This window comes from Jaculus jaculus, chromosome 15, assembly GCF_020740685.1.
Source record: "Jaculus jaculus isolate mJacJac1 chromosome 15, mJacJac1.mat.Y.cur, whole genome shotgun sequence".
NCBI classification, from domain to species: Eukaryota; Metazoa; Chordata; class Mammalia; order Rodentia; family Dipodidae; genus Jaculus; species Jaculus jaculus.
Genome location: NC_059116.1, coordinates 53,439,849 through 53,458,248, shown reverse-complemented (window position 1 = coordinate 53,458,248; position 18,400 = coordinate 53,439,849). Strand labels below are relative to the sequence as shown.

At 41.0% G+C, this 18,400-nt stretch overlaps 1 non-coding gene across 1 annotated transcript; it reads left to right on the top strand.

The window, feature by feature from the left end:
• The first annotated feature begins 6,395 nt into the window (after positions 1–6,395).
• Positions 6,396–6,500, top strand: LOC123455222. Its single transcript, XR_006633766.1, has one exon. It is a non-coding gene; the product is annotated as a small nucleolar RNA U13 (small nucleolar RNA).
• The last annotated feature ends 11,900 nt before the right edge of the window (positions 6,501–18,400 follow it).

Below are 18,400 nucleotides of genomic sequence, written 5' to 3'. Positions count from 1 at the left end.
GGATCCAAGTCAGCTTGTGACCAAGTGAGACCCTTCCCTGGTGCAATCCCAGTTACCTTGGGTGATTTTGGTCTCAGTCAAGTTGCTGCCTGGGTCGTCGGGCTGCTGTTCTGATTTCTGGAGCTGGGCACTTGCTTTTTCTATGGGGCAAACCGAGCCGCTGCTGCTGCCTCTGCTGATGTTGTCGCTGCCACCACCGGAGCCACCACCACTGCTGAAGCTGCTGCTGCCGTGTCCACCGCCGCTGCTTCCCCCGAAGCCGCTGCTGCGGGATCTGCCGCTGCTGCCACTCCTGGGTCCGCTGCTGCTGGGGCCGCTGGTACTGGTGCTGGAGCCGCTGAAGTTGCTGCCGAACTCTGCTCCTGCTTGGGTCCCGCCGTCAGCCCAAGTTGGCGTGGCTGGTCCCGGGCCGCTGCTGTCTTTGCTGGAGCTGGGTTCAGGCATTGGGGTAGGGGAGGGGAGGGAGCCACGGCTGCTCTGGTTGTCTCACTGCTCCACGTGTGCTTCTACCTTGCGATCTTCTCCTCCGCTGCTCGCTGCCGCTCTCCCCTCACGTTTCCCGAGTTGCGTGGTGCGGGGGGGAAATCCCGCACCTGGCTTCTCCTGCGGCTCGAGCCGAGAGTCTGGCGGTTTTCTTCTGTGCCGCTGAGCTGCCGGAGCCGCCCTTCCTGCCTGTGCAGGCTCTGGATGCTCTATAACTCTTCCACTTCTCCGCTGCCGCCTCAATTTCCTATACACCTCACTTTTTAGTAAAAGTGTGTATTCTGCTGAGTTTTTTTGTTTTTTTTCCCCCCTAGGCTGCTTTGGCGTGGTACCTACGCCGCCATCTTAACCGGAAGTCTGCTTTAGTTTTATGTGCCATTTTTCCAAATACTCTGTCTTTAGCATTTCAAACTAACTATATTGGGATTGCAACCATGTTCTTTCTACTGACTGGTTTATAATAGCACCTTTTGGATTATGAAAGCATATTTCTTCTAATGTCATTTCATTTAGAGAGAGAAAAAAGATATCATCATTGCTTTTTAAAAGGAGAAAGGTTTTAATCTTTTGGTGAAAGATTTGTATGATGTGAGAAAAAACCAGAGTAACATCATTTCGCTTTAAATAGAAATAGAAATTGTCCTTGTTCCTGGCACGTAGTAGGCACTCAATGTAGATTTACAAATTGTTGAATGACAATTAACTCCGCCTGCCTAGGTATTCAGTTCTTTTTTATTGGGTTACTTAAATACTAAATATCAATAGTCACTATGTGGCATTTAGGAAAATAATAAACATGTTAAACATGGTTGTGGCCTTCAGGGGCAAACTTTTGCTGGGCGAGATAGATGAGTGATAGGGTTCATCTTGCTGAATGGTGATTGCCTATGACAGAGGAAGGTCAGTGGCCATGGGGGACTTCAGAAAGTTTCCTGAGGTGACAGTAATAAGGTATTCAAACCACATTTCCTCAAAGAGGGGATATTTAGATGCAAAAATGACAAAGAGTAGATGATGTAGGATTTAATATGGAATGACAGTCTCCAAAGAGACTTTGACTTCTAAGGAGTCCAATTGAATGCTTTAGAGAGGTTGCTTAGTGAGGGAAGAGAAAACCATGCTGGAGGCAACACAGTACTGTGTGATAGAGTGAGAGATAGATATTAATCCAAATGATTAACCCAAATTGATATATCAAGTATGAAGTAGAATTTTAAGTGTTGTGTCGTGATGTTTTAGGATTAGGAAAGTTTCTATTACTCTTCAATTCATAATGTGAAAGTAATGGTCAACTCCTACCAAAATTAAGAATAATCTAATGTAAGTCATAATCTGGAAGGCTTTCTGAAAGCTATAATATTTGGAGACTTCAGAGTATTGACTATATTCAGATTGATTTCAAAGTGGTTCAAATAGTCTTGGATTAAATTGCTCAGACTATAATTTTTTCTGTGGTCGTGATAAAATGGCTCCTTCTGAGAAAGTGATATGGTCATACACATTTCTACACATTACTTAGCAATACCACCTACTAGATCTAGCCAAGAATATACCCAATATAGTAAAATCCAGAGAACTGAATTGATAAAGCTATTTCCCCTCTGTTTTGCTTTGCTTTATAGTGTCCTTGAGATTATGAGAAATGCTTGGTGCTGTGGTCTGATTTGGTGATCTTATATTTGTTTCATCTCTTTTGTTACTTTTTTTGGCATGTGTGTGTGTGTGTGTAGCATGTGTGGTGTGATGTATGGATGTTATGTGGTTTGTGGTGTATGAACATATCTGTGCAGTTGCATTCATCCAGTGCACACACAAGCAGAAGCCAGAGGAGGGTTTCAAGTGTCCTTTATTGCTTATCTATGTTCCTTTGAGACAAAGTCTCTCACTGAACCAAGAGCTATTGGTTTTTTGTTTGTGTTTTTCAGTCAGACTGGCTGACTAGTGAGCCTCACTGATTTTCCCATTGCCACTCCCCATAGGACTGGGATTACAACCTTGTCTGGCTATGTTTAGCTGTTTATGTTGGGTACTGGGAATCAAACATAGGGTGAAGTGGGCCCTCTCAGCCCTCATGCTTGCTCAGAGCTCTTATCTACTGAGCCATATTTCCAAGACTCTTCCTTTGTTACTTCTGCTGGGGATATTGTCAGTTGGTGATTTTGCAATTAACTTGAATTCCATTACTTAGAGAAATATTTTACATCACTTTATAATACAGTTTAAACTCTGCTTCAGTTTCTTTCTTTATGAAAGTTGGTTTACTCAACTGTCAAATTCATCCTTTTTCTCCAGAAAGAATCTGTGATTATTATTACTCTAAGGTTGTTTCAGATAGATCCTTGACAAGAATAACTAACAAAAAATGAATTGAGTCATGTTTTGCTTGTATCATACATTCCCTTGATATGATGCCATTTCATATTTATTCTTTGAAGCCATAGCCTTGCTGTAGGAAATGCACAAAAATCTGCTGTTACAGAATAATTTATAAGAATCCAATGTCATATCATGTAATTCAGCATATCATATAATAGTCATTTTCCTAGAAGTGAAACAAAGGACTCCAAAGATGAAGTGGCAGCAGAGGTAACTTACATCAAGACCCATATTTTCTGGGACTGGTATTTAGAAAGGGACTGGCTATTGCCCAAGCTATTAAAGATATTAAAGTTTTAGCCAAGTGTCAAAATCTTCCTGACTATAGACCTTGGCATCTTTTTTTCCTTGTAGGAACTCTGCACTCCTCATTCTCATTTTATATGGCATTGATAGTAATGACTCTATGGTGAGAGGCAAGGATAAAAGAAAAGAGAAAGAAGGCTGGTTTGATGCGAGGCACTGAGACAAAAATGTCCTTTTAGAATTGGTGCTTTGTTGGTGTGGTGGTTTGATATTCAGGTGTCCCCCTATAAACTTAGGTGTTCTGAATAGCTAGGTTTCCAGCTGATGGAGATTTGGGAATTAATGCTTCCTTGAGGCAGTGTTATTGTTGGGGATGGGCTTATGGGTGTTATAGCCGGTGTCCCCTTGTTTGACACATTCTCCAGTTGCTATGGTCCACCTTATGTTGGCCAGGGGGTGATGTTCACCCTCTGCTCATATCATCATTTTTCCCTGCCATCATGGAGCTTCCCTCTCAAGCCTGTGAGCCAAATTAACCTTTTTTTTCCCCACAAGCTGTTCTTGGTTGGGTGACTTCTATAAGCAAAGCGAACCTGACTGCAACAGTTGGAATAGCTGTAGCACCATGCCACAGGTAGCATGATGGGATCAGAAGCCAGAAAGACAGGGAGAGAGAGAAAGAGAGACTCTGGGCCGGGCGTGGTGGCACACGCCTTTAATCCCAGCACTCGGGAGGCAGAGGTAAGAGGATCGCAGTGAGTTCAAGGCCACCCTGAGACTACATAGTTAATTCCAGGTCAGCCTGGGCTAGAATGAGACCCTACCTCAAAAAAAAAAAAAAAAAAAAAAAAAAAAAAATAAAGAGAGAGAGACTCTGGGAATAGAATGAAGAAGACTCCTTTTATGAGTTTCTAGGGGAGGGGCCAATTCAATACCATGTGACTCATCCTTTGTGCTAGGAGCCATGGAGGAAAGGAGCATTGAAGACAAAGAAAGCCACTGCACCTTCGAAGTCTCTAAGGGGGAGGGAATGTCCTACAGCCACCCTGTTGTATATAGGATCCAAGACTATTAATCAGGTGGCCTTGGGTTTCCGTAGCAGCAAGGGGATTACATCTATGTTCTAACAGTGTCAGTCATCTTCACCACCTTTCTGTTCACGAATGCACTTCAATACAAATTAATGAGCAACGGTTGCAAGAGACTTTTATTAGAGGCCATGGAGAAGAAGGGGCCTATTTGTGACAAGGGTAGTTGATGTGGAGGACATGATTCCAGAAGTTTGTGGGTTTCAGAATACTATGACAGAGAATGAAACATACAGAATATGGAGTGGGGGAGAGAGGGGAAAAGAGGGAGAGAGAAGGGGATAGAGGGACAGAGAGAGAGATACTGACCTTGAAAAGTCAGCTGAGCTCTGATTTTTTCAGCTATATGGGGTATTGAATGAATTCTCTTTTTGCTTAAGTGGATTTGATTTGAATTTATTTTTCATGTAATAAGAACAGTTTTGACTTATGTATCATGCCTTCTGATTTCAAGTCCTATTGTAAAATTTCCTAACATATTTATTGGTGTGAAAAAATGTTCAGTTTTATAAGGACAAGACACAATGCATAGGATATATTTAACTTCCATGGATTCAAGTAGAACTTGGAATGAACAAAATAACTTTAACCTCTCCATATGACCTGAGCATGGAGAAAGTTCACTTCAAGTAATTCCTATGTAGCTTCCTATAGTAGGAATTATGCCATTGGTTTCTTCTGTTCATATATCCACCTGCAACTCAACTATAAGCCTTCTGTGAACTGGAACTGTGAATTGTCATCTTTCCAATTTTCCATCTCATGCAATCATTAGAAATAGCACTGATAAAGCCTAATTTTTTTGAGTGTTTACTGTGTTCCAAACACCAATTCATCTCTCCTTTTTCTGTGTGTGTGTACAAGTGTGTGGGTGCACATGTATGCATGTATATGTGGAAGTTAGAGAACAACCTCAGATCTTGTTCTTCAGGGGTTATCCACCTCATTTTAGGCAGTCTGTAATTGGTCTATAACTTGCCATATAGGTTATATTGGATGGCCATTGAGCCTCAAGAATCTGTCTATCTTTACCTCCCCAGTGCTGGGAATACAAATGTGTGCTACATTCCTAGTGCTTGATATACAAATGTCTGCTATCAACTCAGTGCTGGATATACAAGTGTGTGTAACTACACTTGGCATTTTTTCACTTGAATATGCAAGATTGAACTTAGGTGCTTATGATAGTGAGGCAAATGCTTTACCTACTGATCTACCTCATGGCAATATGTTAGAAGGTAGGTACCATTGCACAGGTGATTAAATCAGCAAAAATTCACAGCACATTTAGTAGTGGTACATGGTAAGTACATAGGCTATCTCTTTACCAGTGCCTTGCATTTTCCCTGACTTACAGTTATGCTCAGTAAACACATATTTAAAAAGTAAATAAAGGCTTGGAGCATGGCTGAATGTTTAAAGGCACTTATAATGCCTGCTGGCCTAGGTTTAATTCCTAAGCCACCCACGTATACAAGACTATTTGCAATGGCAAGTGGCCATTGTGTGCACAAATACACATAAATGAGTTAAACAATTTTTAAAAAAAGAATTTAAAGGGGCTGGACATAGTAATGAAAACAGCATGGTACTGGCATAAAAACAGTAGTATAGACCAATGGAATAGATTTGAGAACCTGGACTTTGGGTCAAGCAACTATACTACTTCATATTCAACAAAAGCCTTAATAATATAGGCTGGGGAAAAAAAACAAAACAAAACAAAACAGAATCTTCAACAAATGGTTCTGGACAAACTGGATAACCACATGCAGGAAACTGAAACTTGATCCACACATTTCGTCATGTGCTACACTCAAGTCCAAATGGATCAAAGGCCTCAGTATAAGACCAGAAACTTGAATACTACTGGAAGAAAATTTAGGAAGTACCTTCCATGATATAGGAATGGGAAAACTTCCTGAATAAAACCCCAGTAGCTCACTATCTTAAATAGTCACTCAACCAATGGGATCTCATGAAGCTGAAGAGTTTCTTCACAGACAAGCATACAATAAGCAAAGCCAATAGATTACGCACAGAATGGAAGAAAATATTTGCACGTTATCCAACTGACAAAGGCCTAATCTCTAGAATCCACAAAGAACTAAAAAAATCTAAACAGTAAAAAGTCAAATACCCCACTCACAAAATGGGGCAAAGAGCTGAAAAGGCAGTTCACAGAGGAAGAAATACAAATGGATCCTTTTATCGGTTCATAAGCGTGATGATTGGGTGTTCACGCTCTTGCATGACGTGTGCCTCCCACTAAACCTTGTTACGCTTTGGCACATAACCTGTCTGATGTGAAAAAAATAAATAAATAAATAAAAAAGAAATACAAATGGCAAACACACACTTAAGAAAATGTTCATCATCCATAATCATCAGGGAAATGCAAATTAAAACAACTATGAGATTCCACCTTACCCCAATAAGGATAACAAACATCAAAAAATCAAATGAAAATAAATGCTGGTGAGGATGTGGAGGAGCAGGAACACTCATCCTTGGTTGGTGGGAATGTAAGATGTTACAACCACTTTAGAAAGCAATATGGAGACTCCTGAAAAAGCTGACTATAGAGATATCAACAGATCCAATAGTTCCCTTACTGGGCATCTACCCTAAAACCTTCAAACCACAGTCCAGAGAGATTTGCTCAACCATGTTTGTAGTGGCTCAGTTTGTAATGGCGAAGAGCTGGAATCAACCCAGATGTCCATCACTAGAAGAATGGATAACTAAGATGTGGTATATCTACACAATGGAATTCTATACAGCAGTAAGAAAAAAAATGACACAATGAAATTTGAGGAAAAATGGTTGAGCCTGGAACAGATCATTCTCAGCGAACTTACCCAATCACAGAAGAAAAATCGCCACATAGTCTCACTCATCTACAGCACCTGATCTGAATCTACCCAAGATGCCTTACATACCCAGCAAGCATCTCATGGACTAGACAATAAGGATGGATGGGGAGGGAGGGGAGGGTAGTGGAGTGGGGGGGGGGGTGACACACATCTAGACCCAAATGGCAATGGTAGGTACCATAAAATTCTACTCCCTAAAAGGCAGAACAAATGGCTGAACCTTCACCAGGCATTTAGAGGGATCAACTGAGCCACAAGACACTGGAGAGGATATGATGAAGACCATCCTTAATCTTCTACAGCTTCCCTTCCTTCCTCTTCCCCCCCACCTCTCTCTCTCTCTTTCTCTCTCTCTCATCTCTCTAATTCTTGTATATTAGTTATCTTTTTCTTCCTTTTCTTAGTGGGCACTGACCTGCAACTCCCAGTACCAGCATGTGGCTATAATCTACAATGAGCTTTTGATCAGAGAGACCTACAAGTTTTCCTAAGAGAAAGACAGATTTCTGTCCGAGTACTTGATGACCCACCAAAGGTTAGTGATAAGACTCTACTGCTGAAGACACTGTATGTGGTCGACATGTAAAATGGGATAGCATGGCTGGAAGCTGGAAGAGAGTCAGTCCCCAGACAGTCAGCACCTCTAGTACCAGAAGGTGCTACATGGGCGACTGGGGGAAAATGACCAATATCTGTTCAAGCATCTAACCTACTTAGCAGCAAATAACCTGTTGTGATGCCCACACAAGTGTAATAGTGGCACACAGCCATGGTAGGGAACCAATTGCTCTTGATTCGGCTAACTGATCTCCTCGGTGGTATGAGACCCATAGCTGGAGCTGGGAAACAAGTCAGAACTATATCCAAACATAAGCCCACTCTCCATTATCAAGCTACCATCAATTGTGGGCTACAAGAGGGCCTACACCTATTAAATTCTCTATAAAAAAAGTAAGGGTTATCTCATTTGTCCTGGTGCTAACTTACTGTCTGTTGGAGAATCTGCTTCTCTTTTTCAGGTAGATGTAGGTCCTAAGGAGAGAGCCACCCCATCATACCTTAAAAGGGCCCTGGCTGAAACTAAGAACAATTGGTGAAACAAGCATGGGTGCTGTTTTCCTGGTGAACTGGATACCTGCATAAGGGGGAAGGAGATCAACACAGATAAATCAACTCCTACCAAATCAGAGAGCCAGAGACCCAGAGGCCCCTAACACCTCATCACTGAAGCAGACCAAAACTGAACCCAACACGGCTCAGGGAAATTTGCAGAAGAGAGGGTGGAAAGCATGTCAGAGCTACATGTTGGGTCATGATATGCAGGCATTTATCCTACCCATAACTGAGGGCTAACTCCACTATGCATGACCCATATACCTCAACAAGGAGGGGCCAAGGGGTGGAGGTAATCATGGAAGAGCCTAATAATGGTACCAAACTGACTGTATTTGCTGAATACAAATCTAATTAATAATAAAAGAAAAAGAAAAAGAAAAAAAATAAAAGGGGCTGGAGCGATATCTTAATGGTTAAGGCACTTGCCTGTGAAGCCTAAGGACCCATGTTCAACCTTCCAGATCCCACATTAGCCAGATGCACAAGGGTGAGGCAAGCACAAGGTCACACATGCCCACTAGGTGGTACAAGCATCTGGAGTCTGATTTCAGTGGCTGAGGCCCTGGCATGCCAATTCTCTCTCTCTCTTTTGTTAAAATAAAAAAATAAAAAAAGTACTTTAAAAAAGGAAGGGAGGAGGGTACTTAATAGGTTGGTATTGTATATATGTAAGTAGAATGATTGAGATGGGTAGGGGATATGATGGAGAATGGAATTTCAAAGAGGAACGTTGGGGGGAGGGTATTACCCTGGGATATTTTTTATAATCATGGAAAATGCTAATAAAAATTGAGAAAAATAAATAAATAAGTTGCAAAAAAAAGGTTGAATGTGATTACTAGCACCTTTAATCCCAGCACTTCAGAGGCTGAGGTAGGAGGAATCCAGGCCAGCCTGGACTATAGAGTGTTTCAAGAGTGAGATCTTGCCTCAAGACAAAACAAAAAGAAAAAAATGGAGAGAAATGCACACACCTGAGCCTTGTGCTTATGAGTTCAGAGTATCTGTTACTTATAGAGAACGTTTAGTATTAGAAACATCAGGCCTAGAAACTGGGAAATTCTTATCTCTGCCAAACTCAGTGAACACCTTTGAGGTCTTGCAGCTGACAAGCTTGGAGAAGCTACCCTTGTGCCACGTGGGGTTGAGTACTGTTGGCAGTGGCTGTCTGACCTGCAGGAGCAGGAGTGCAGACAAAGGCTGGGGTGGCACACCTGTAGGATCCACAGCACTGGGGTGGTGCCTCGCCAGAACCAGGACTTGAACTGTCAGAAGGGCATCAGGAAGTCACACAGCTAGCACCCAGGAGCAGGCCTGAATGTGCCCTGACCTAACAATCTTAAATCTCAGAGGATATTTGGAACTTTAGAACTATCTTAAGTTGGTAAAGGCGTTGGGGACCTTTGAAAGTGGACTGAATACAATTTACAATATATGATGGTTTTGAATATATGGGGGGTCAGGGGTGGAAGGTGGTAGTTTGAATAGATGGCCCCTAATATATTCAGTGATTTGTTAGTTTGTAGTATGAATGTGCAGCCACTTGGCTGTCACTGGGAAGTCCAGCCCTAAAGGAACAGTGATGGGTTTGAAATTCCAATCTAAAGATATACAAAATGTGTCTTGTTGGAGTTCCTAAAATGTGCTATGTGGCTTTTGGCTTTTCTTTCTCTGCTTGGTCCTGAGAAAACAGGCCAGTTTCTTCTGCTATTATGGAACTTCCCCTGGGTCTGTAAGCTTCAATAAACTCCTTCCTCAAAAAAAAAAAAAAAGAAAGAAAGAAAGAAAAGAAAAGAAAAAAATTAAAAAGAATAAACATTTCAAGCTTTGGGGTGAGAAACATTTCTGTTTCTTGAGGTGAGATCTTGCTATGTTGCCAAGCCTGGCCTTGAATTCAGTATACTACTGTCTCAGCCTCTTGAGTAGCATGGAGATAGAAAACTTTTATGAGATCCATTTGACATTGGAGAAACTGAGACAACATTAAGATAAATCAGGCATGTGCCTCTTGACTGTTATTGGGACTATGTTTTCATTATACACAGGTACCAGTGAGTCAAAAATAAAGGCAAGTATTTACTGAATTATTTGCTTTGAGACAAGACTGGGACTGAGCTCCAAGATGGTGTCCTAACACTTCATATATAGCCCTGTCTGACATTGGCTACCATACCCCCAGCCTTTCAGCATTGTGACTCCAGGCCTGTACCAGCACATCCTGCTTTAGGCAAGTGGTTTTATTTGAAGTTGCAGATAAATTTGTGTTGCTTGAGTACAACTTACATTTTCACAAAAGACTTTAAAAGACTTCTCATTAAAACACTTTAGATAACTCTCTTCTTATTTAATAGATAAAAATATGGAGAAAGTCACCTAAAATAAAAAAATCTGAGCATTTTCCTCAGAAAATGAATAAGAGAATAAATGTGGGTGAAAGGTGATCAGTTCTCCATAAATAAGCAGGTGGCATTACTTACATCACAATATATCATGTTAATAACTCAAAAAAAGCTCAACTGAATATAAACTATTTCTTTTATTTGTAATTTAGAAAACCTAGAATAAAGGGCCCCAAGACAAAGATAGGCCCTGTTCTCCATGAAAGATCCCTGGAAGCTGAAAAATAAGATCTTTTAACATTTTGTGATATAACTGTTTTTCTTGGCTTAAGCGTAGGTTTTAAAAAATGGTGCTCATTGTTTTGCTTGTAGTTCTTTTATGCATGGACAGCCGTGCTGATGATGCATTCAGTTTAGGAGAATTTTCCAATTGAAAAGTGCTCTGGAGAAGTTTAAGTGCCATGAATCACCCCAACCTCATCTAAGTCTCATGAAGGCAGAGGCTGTGAAAGGCAGTCACAGAGAAAAGATGTATTGGTGCTGTACTGCCTGATTCAACTAGATAGAAAAATATTTTGTAAAGGCATGAGAATTTCAGGCATCTGGCAGAGTAGTAAGTATAAATGTCATATTCTATCAAAAAGGCAAAAATGAAGGGCCTTTGGATCTCCCTCCTTCTCTTCTTCCTTCTTTTAGTCAGGAGGGAGATCTGGAATAATAGCCTCATTGGTACATAGCATACAAACCTGGAGTCTCTTAGTTACAGTAAGGAAAGCACTAGAATTTCACTGGAGCATTGTCCCCCTAATTATTTCCTAGTGGCTTTGGACATCGAAATGCTTTTATCAGGTGAGGAACTCAATACATTTTGCAATGTGAAGTGCAATACTTCTAGCAACAATTGCTGATGATATTTTCTGTTTAAGGTAATTAGCTATCTCTGTAACCTGTGTGTGTGAAGTCAGGAAAAAGCATGGGGAGAGTTTTCCATTCTATTGTCCTTTAAAGCACTGATTCTGTGGAAAATTCATATTTTATTTCTCAATTATGAAAGAATAGTCAATATATCTATTATCTGGGCCATCTCTCCTCACCTTTACTTGTCCTTAATAATGTCATAAACATAATCTTTCTGGAGGCTTTAAAGTCTTTCTCTTCTTTTGTCTCCGAGTCCTCATTCAAATGGGTATATAGTTTCAGCTTAGGGAAAGATGTGAATGGTGTGGGTGGTCAGGGGGCCATCTGGAGTGGGAATCACTTTACCAGTACAGAGTAATCAATGGAAAAAATGGGAACAGTGAGAGTGGGCTGGAGGGCTGTCTGGAGTTAGGAACCCCTTACCAACAAAGGGGAATCAATGGAAAAAGATGTGAATGGTGTGGGTGGGCCAGGGACCATATGGAGTGGGAACTCCTTCACCAGCATAGGAGAACGAACGGAAAAGGTGTGAACAGAATGAATGGTTTGGGGACCATCTGAAGTAGGGAACTCCTTATCAGCTGAGGGGAATCAATGGAAAAGGCCTCTGTTCAACTTTCTCTCTACTCAATTCCCAGTTTAAGGAAAAATTACAATATGCAATACAGCTTAGTTGAAACCAGATTTGTGTGGATTTTTCCTCATCGTTCCATGAACTTTACCCTTCCTCTATCCTCTTTATGGAATCCATACTGGCAATATTTTACAAAGTAAACAGAGCACACCCTAGAATTTGAAATGTTCTCAACAAATTTCTATAGAGACACTTGGTCCCCAACTGGAGATGCTATCTTGGGAGAATGTGGACATTTAGGGAGGTAAAGCCTACCTGAAAATTAGTCACTAGAAGGATGCCTTTGAAGGTCATTCTTCTCTCTGGCTGAAGTAAGTCACTTCTACCACATGCTGCCACCACCAGGATGTTCTGACTTAATATAGGTGTTGAATCAATGAAATAAACTGTGGATTGAAATTTCTTAAACTGTGATCCAAAATAAATCTTTTGTGCTTTAAGTTGTTCTCTTAGGGGCTTTGGTCACACAGGGTAAGCCTGTGTGCCAGATAACTGGGCAAATTGTACTCTGGGATTTTGAAATCTCTATGCCCAATGGACCCTTATCTCCTTAGATTCACTTCATTCTTTGCTCAGTAGCCAGTGGAGCAACTCCTGAGTGGGGACTGAACACTTGCTCTCCTCACCATGGCAATAGCATAAGGTTCTCCTTTTTTATTTTTCAGCAAGCAGGTTATTTTCTTATCATAGTTTCTCACAACTAATAATTTGTTTCTCAAGGGCTAAATAAACATGATATTAGCTGAGAGTAAATCCCATTTTTTACTTGCCCCAGACAATCATTGGCCAGTTAAATGAGGCCTCCAGTCTTAGTTTCCTTGTTCCCTAAGCATAGTTGTGTTTGTCATCAGGAAAATTCTGGTGACAAAAGGTTACAGAGAGATGTAAGCCTCAGCCAAACATTCTCTGGTGAGTAGGGATCAAAGTCTGTGGACACAGGAAATAAAGTTAAAGGCTAGGCTGCTGCTTTGTTAGTTATCAGCTGAATCTCCAAATCCCTTCATTTTCTAGAATATTTTAGTAGTAAATAGGGGCGTGGTAATTTGAATGGATAGCTCCCAATACATTCAGGAGTTTATTTTTGATTTTTTGAGTTAGGATCTCACTCTAGCTCATGCTAACCTGAATGCACTCTGTAATCTCAGGGTGGCCTCGAACTCACAGTGATCCTCCTACCTCTGCCTCCTGAGTGCTGGGACTAAGGGCATGAGCCACCATGCCCTGCCATTCAGGAGTATATTACAGCTTGTAACTTAGATCTCCAGCCTCCTGGACGGAGGAGGTGTCATTGTAGGTAGATCCTGGTGTCCAGCCCTAAGGTGTTATTGGGAGCAGAACTGAATTCCAGCCTAAAGTATACAGAGTGATTGAGCTCTGCCTGGGGTTTCCAGAGTGTGCTTGTGTGTGGTGCTCCTTTATCTCTGGGTGGATTTGGTAAAGGGAGACAGCTTCTTCTGAACATTATGGAATTTTGTAATCCTGACATAAATGCCATTCCTCCCATAAACGGTGTCTGGTGTGGAAGTTCATCCCAGCAGCATGAAGGGTGACAGGGAGTATGACTGTATTACATATCATATATACAGGTATATTATGAAATAAAAGCTTACATGTTGCTACTCTCTCCAGATTATATGACACAACTGTGAAGCGACTTAAGACACATTTTATTACTCAGCACTAATTTACTGTTTTATATATGCCCAGTTGAAAACAATACTTTCTCTACCTCCCTAATCCTATTGTCAAGAGTTATTGATGGGGATGCCCTTATTAGAATATAGGACACTGATATGTTATAACCTAGACTCACATATTTTCTATTAAAGATGTGGTTCTTAAAAATTATACTAGTTTAAGTCAAACATGATGGGACATGACTGTAACCTCAGTATTCAGGAAGTAGGAGGCAGGGGGATAAGGATTTAAAATCTAGTATCTATATAACAAGTTAAAGGCCAGACTGGATTATATGATAACTGCAACAAAACATTGATTAATCATTATGAAATAGAGGATTGAAAAAGACTAATAAAAGGGAGGAGCAAGAAAAAACAGGACAACCAGAGCTTGCCTAGGAAAGGCAAGAACAAATTGTGTCAAAGGGCCTGGGTTCAATTTCCAGTGATTCCATTGAGGAGCTATGAAGCTTGATCAAGACACCTCTCCTTTAAGGTCTACAGTGCCTCCTTTGGGAATAATGATTAAATCTTCCTTATCTGGCAGTATGATTGTAAATACAGAGAGAATGAAGTAACACTTAAGAAAATTCTTCATGAAATATAAAGTACACATTAAATGAAGTTGTGGTGACTACTACTAGAATGCTGTTAGTCTAATTATCTTCAGACACCCAGAATGTAATGAAGGAGGACTCATGTATTCAGCAGAAGAACTTGGAAAAATTCAAGGGTGTTTTTGATCCATGACTTTTCCTTTTCTTACTCAGAGCTATCTATATAGTTTGTGCCCACTTGTTCTACCTCCACAATGGTGAGATAATAATTTGTTTACCTCTTTGGATAAGTAGTGAAGTATAAGCCAGTATAAAGAACAAGTTCCATTATTCCTATTGCTTACAGTAGTTATGTTCTAGCAGTTTATCACCAATGCTTAATTGGCACATGCTGAACAACTTCTTTTAGGGAAAACACAGGTTTAGGTGAATGAGCACCTATGATTAGAACAATTTTTACCAATGAAACAAGTATATTTTATATGGACTTTTGTTATTTCATATGTAGCATTGTTTAATTCATACTAACATTATGGTCAAACCACTCTAATGCTCCCAGATGAAGATTATCAGGTACCACTCTTACTTCTGGGTGATGCTTATCCAACACCCTTCTCTCATTCCCGAGGCCTATCCAACACCTTCTGTTACTCATTGTAGCAATTACCTTCTTGTCTCTGAAACAAAACACTCAACCAGAAGAAGACTATGGACAGATTGGGCCTATAGTGTTGAGGGGAAATTTCACCATAGTGGGGAAAGCGTAGCAGGAGCAGACAGCTTGGTGTCAAATACCCTTATCAATAGGCAGGAAAGAGAGTGAGAGACTAGTGCTGGACTATAAAATCTCAAGACCTTACTGACCTCCTGCAGTAAGGTTCCACATCCCCAAGGGCTCCACCAGCTGAGGAATGAGTCTTAATTGTAAAAAAAAATGGTACTTTGGGGACTGTTTATACTTAAACCACATATCCCACCCCCAGGTTCCCATAGACTTATGGCCATCTCATTGTGCAAAATGCATTCAGTACAACTTTAAACATCCTCATAGTGTTTACCAATCCCAACAGTGCTCAAAAGTCTAAAGTCTCATGTGAGACTCATTACAGTCATAACTGTGAGCCCAGTCCAATCAAAATACAATTTACATGCTTCTAACACATAATGACAGAGAAAGCATTCTCATTCCAAAAAATGAGGAGTGTGAGTATAGCAAGGAAAGATTGGATCAATGCAAGTTTGAAAACAACAAAAACAAAGAAAATAGGGTGAACATCAAATCCTGCAACTCCATGTCCAGTATTTGGAACTTGTGATGAAATTCTTTGGGCTCCAAAGTCTTGTGCTACTCCATTCCTTCAGCAGTGCTTCTTTCTTCCCAGGCAGAATCCATCCAAGATAGCAGCTTTCCTTGATGGGCATCTCATAGAGCTGGCATTGCCAAAATCCTGGGTCTCCACTGTGATCCATTGCTCATTTTCACAGCTCCCTGCCATGGCCCTCTATGGCCTCTATGCAGGGCTTCAGCTCCGCCTTTCATCATCTAGTAACCATCACCAGAACAGTGTTTTTATCCAATAATCTTCTATTTCCTGAATTTGCCTTACTTCCAAAACTGGTAGAAGGTAGGCTATGTTGCTAAGTGTGTTAATCTGGGGGGTATGGAGGAAAGAAGCATAAAGCTCCTTCAGCATTCTTCTTCCACACCCCCTCATTTCAAAAAAATCAGAACTCCTCCCATTGCCCCAGTGGCTCACCCTTAATGGTAGCGGTCAGTTGCACTCTCTGGGACATGAAAGCCATTCACATTTCCTTTTGTGCCAAATTTTACAACTTTCATATCCTTCTGCTCTTCATTTTTCCCTGCCAAACTCACCCAGCCATTACATTGAAATTCAATGTTGTTCACGTTCACACAGCCAGTCTTTCCACCAGAATACCACACAAAGTGCCTGTATCCCAGCTCTTGGCAAAGTCTTTTTTCCACCTGAAGCTTCAAGCTGAGACTGCAGAGTTCACACTTCTTTCTGCATCTGGGTGAAGTATCCCTAGTTCAGTTTGAAATCCTTCCATATTCCTCCCACATGACAGTTCCAATGACTAAAAGCTATGTGGCCAGGTTCATGGAAATAACTACTCCACTTCTGGTACCAATTTTCTGTAGTTGTTACCTGCTCATTGCTTGGTAAAAACAACTGACTAGAGTAGCTTATGGAAGGAAAGTGTTTATATACTGTTGAAGCTTTGTGTGGAATTTTTATTTTATGGCAAAAAAAAGACATGGAAAGAACAACCAGCTAGATATCATATCAGTAGGGATAAGGCAGCAAGAATGAGCTAGCTAGCACTGGCAAATGGAGCTGAATTATAAAATCTTGAGGCCTATCTTTAGCAACATACTATTTCCATCAAGTCTCCTCCTTACAAAGCCTCTAACAGATGGGGATTAAGTGGGAGGTTTAATTATAAACTCATAAGGGTATGGGTGAACCTTTCCATTCAAACAACCACAGTCCTAAATGAGGTTTATCTAATGCCTTGCTTACTCTTATTCATGAGTGAGGCTCATCTAAAGCCACTCCCTTACTTCTGTATCAGGCTTATCCAATGAATGCCACTATATTACTTCTTGGTAAAGTTTACCCAATCAATGCTGCTCTTATTCCTGGGTGAGATTTATGATGTACCACTCCCTAATTCCTGAGTAAGGCTTAGAAGGCATACTTATTTTCTCCATTTGGAAGAGCACAACCTTTTTGTAATTAGTGAATGGACTTTCTTCATGAAAGAAATTTCTTTAAATGAGAAAGGTCCAAGGAACTGAAACAATTTGAGATATTCTGCCCTGAAGAAAACCAGTGAGACAGCTCCTCTGACTCCTTGTGGAAGATCCAACAAAGTAGATGTTGTTATTCAGTTACTTATCTACCCCCACCAGATTGCACCTCGATTCCTGTCATTTCCTAAAATAGTTCCCTTATAAGCTGAGACCTTTAACCAGCTGAGTGCTTCAGCCTCCATCCCATGGAAAGGTTGTAGTCTCTTGCTGTGCTCCAATAGACAGTCTCTGCTGAGAGCCAGTCTAGTTTGCTTTTATCTTTCATTTTCCTTACATTTCTGGTGCTGTGACTCAGACTATAGCCTTTAGGGGTTTTGGAGCTGCATGCCCCCTCCTTCTCTTCTCTTCTTTCTCCCTATCTCCTTGCCAGTGTTTCTCTCCCCCAGGAGCACAGACACTTGCTGTGCTCACTAGCTGGCCCTACACTCTGGTAAACATCCAAATTTCCTCTCTGAGCTCAGCCAAGACTCCAACAGCCCTTTGGGTAATCCACCAGATCACAGTTCTTTCTCTCCCTCCCCTTGGTCTTCTGAAATCCAGAAGAAAGGCCATTCACCATTTGGCCAACTTTCATCCACCACTTTCCAGCCTTCAGGACAAGGTACTCACTCTTGGTCTGCTGTGGAGATGCCCCATCTCACATCTCCAAAACTCCATGAGTTTCTCAATCTCTCCTTTGTCTGTGGACAATTGGAGGCCCTGGGAGACCCCATGTATTGTTCCACCAGATACCCCAAATATTATGAGTGTGGGGATGCTCCCTCTTAGTTTTTGGGTCTTACCTCATTGCCCTGCCTAAGCCTCAGAGACATCCCTGGTGGTGGGATCAGCCATTCCACTTAGTCCTTGTCCTCCAAAATGTGCTCTAAATTATCTTTTGCAAAAGACACTTCATTGGCATATCTCAGCACTAATCTAAAGGAACTCAAACTAACTGAGCTCCTACCCACCAAATTACACCAACTTTCTGTTCAATCAAAACAACAATAAAATAGACAACAAAGTGACCCCTAAACAAAATGGGTGTAAAAGCTACACTCATTACAGAGAAGCAGAAACATTGGAAGCTTAGGTTTTTAATATATTTTCCGGGGCTAGGGTGGGGGGAGACCATACCACATTTATGTTTTCTCTCTAGTTCCTCTAAAAAGGGAAGGATAATTTCAGGAAAACTTAACTGGGAGCTAATTTTTTTAAGTGATAGTTTCATTTTTAAAAAATTATTCAGTTTACTCTTTAATTTTATTTA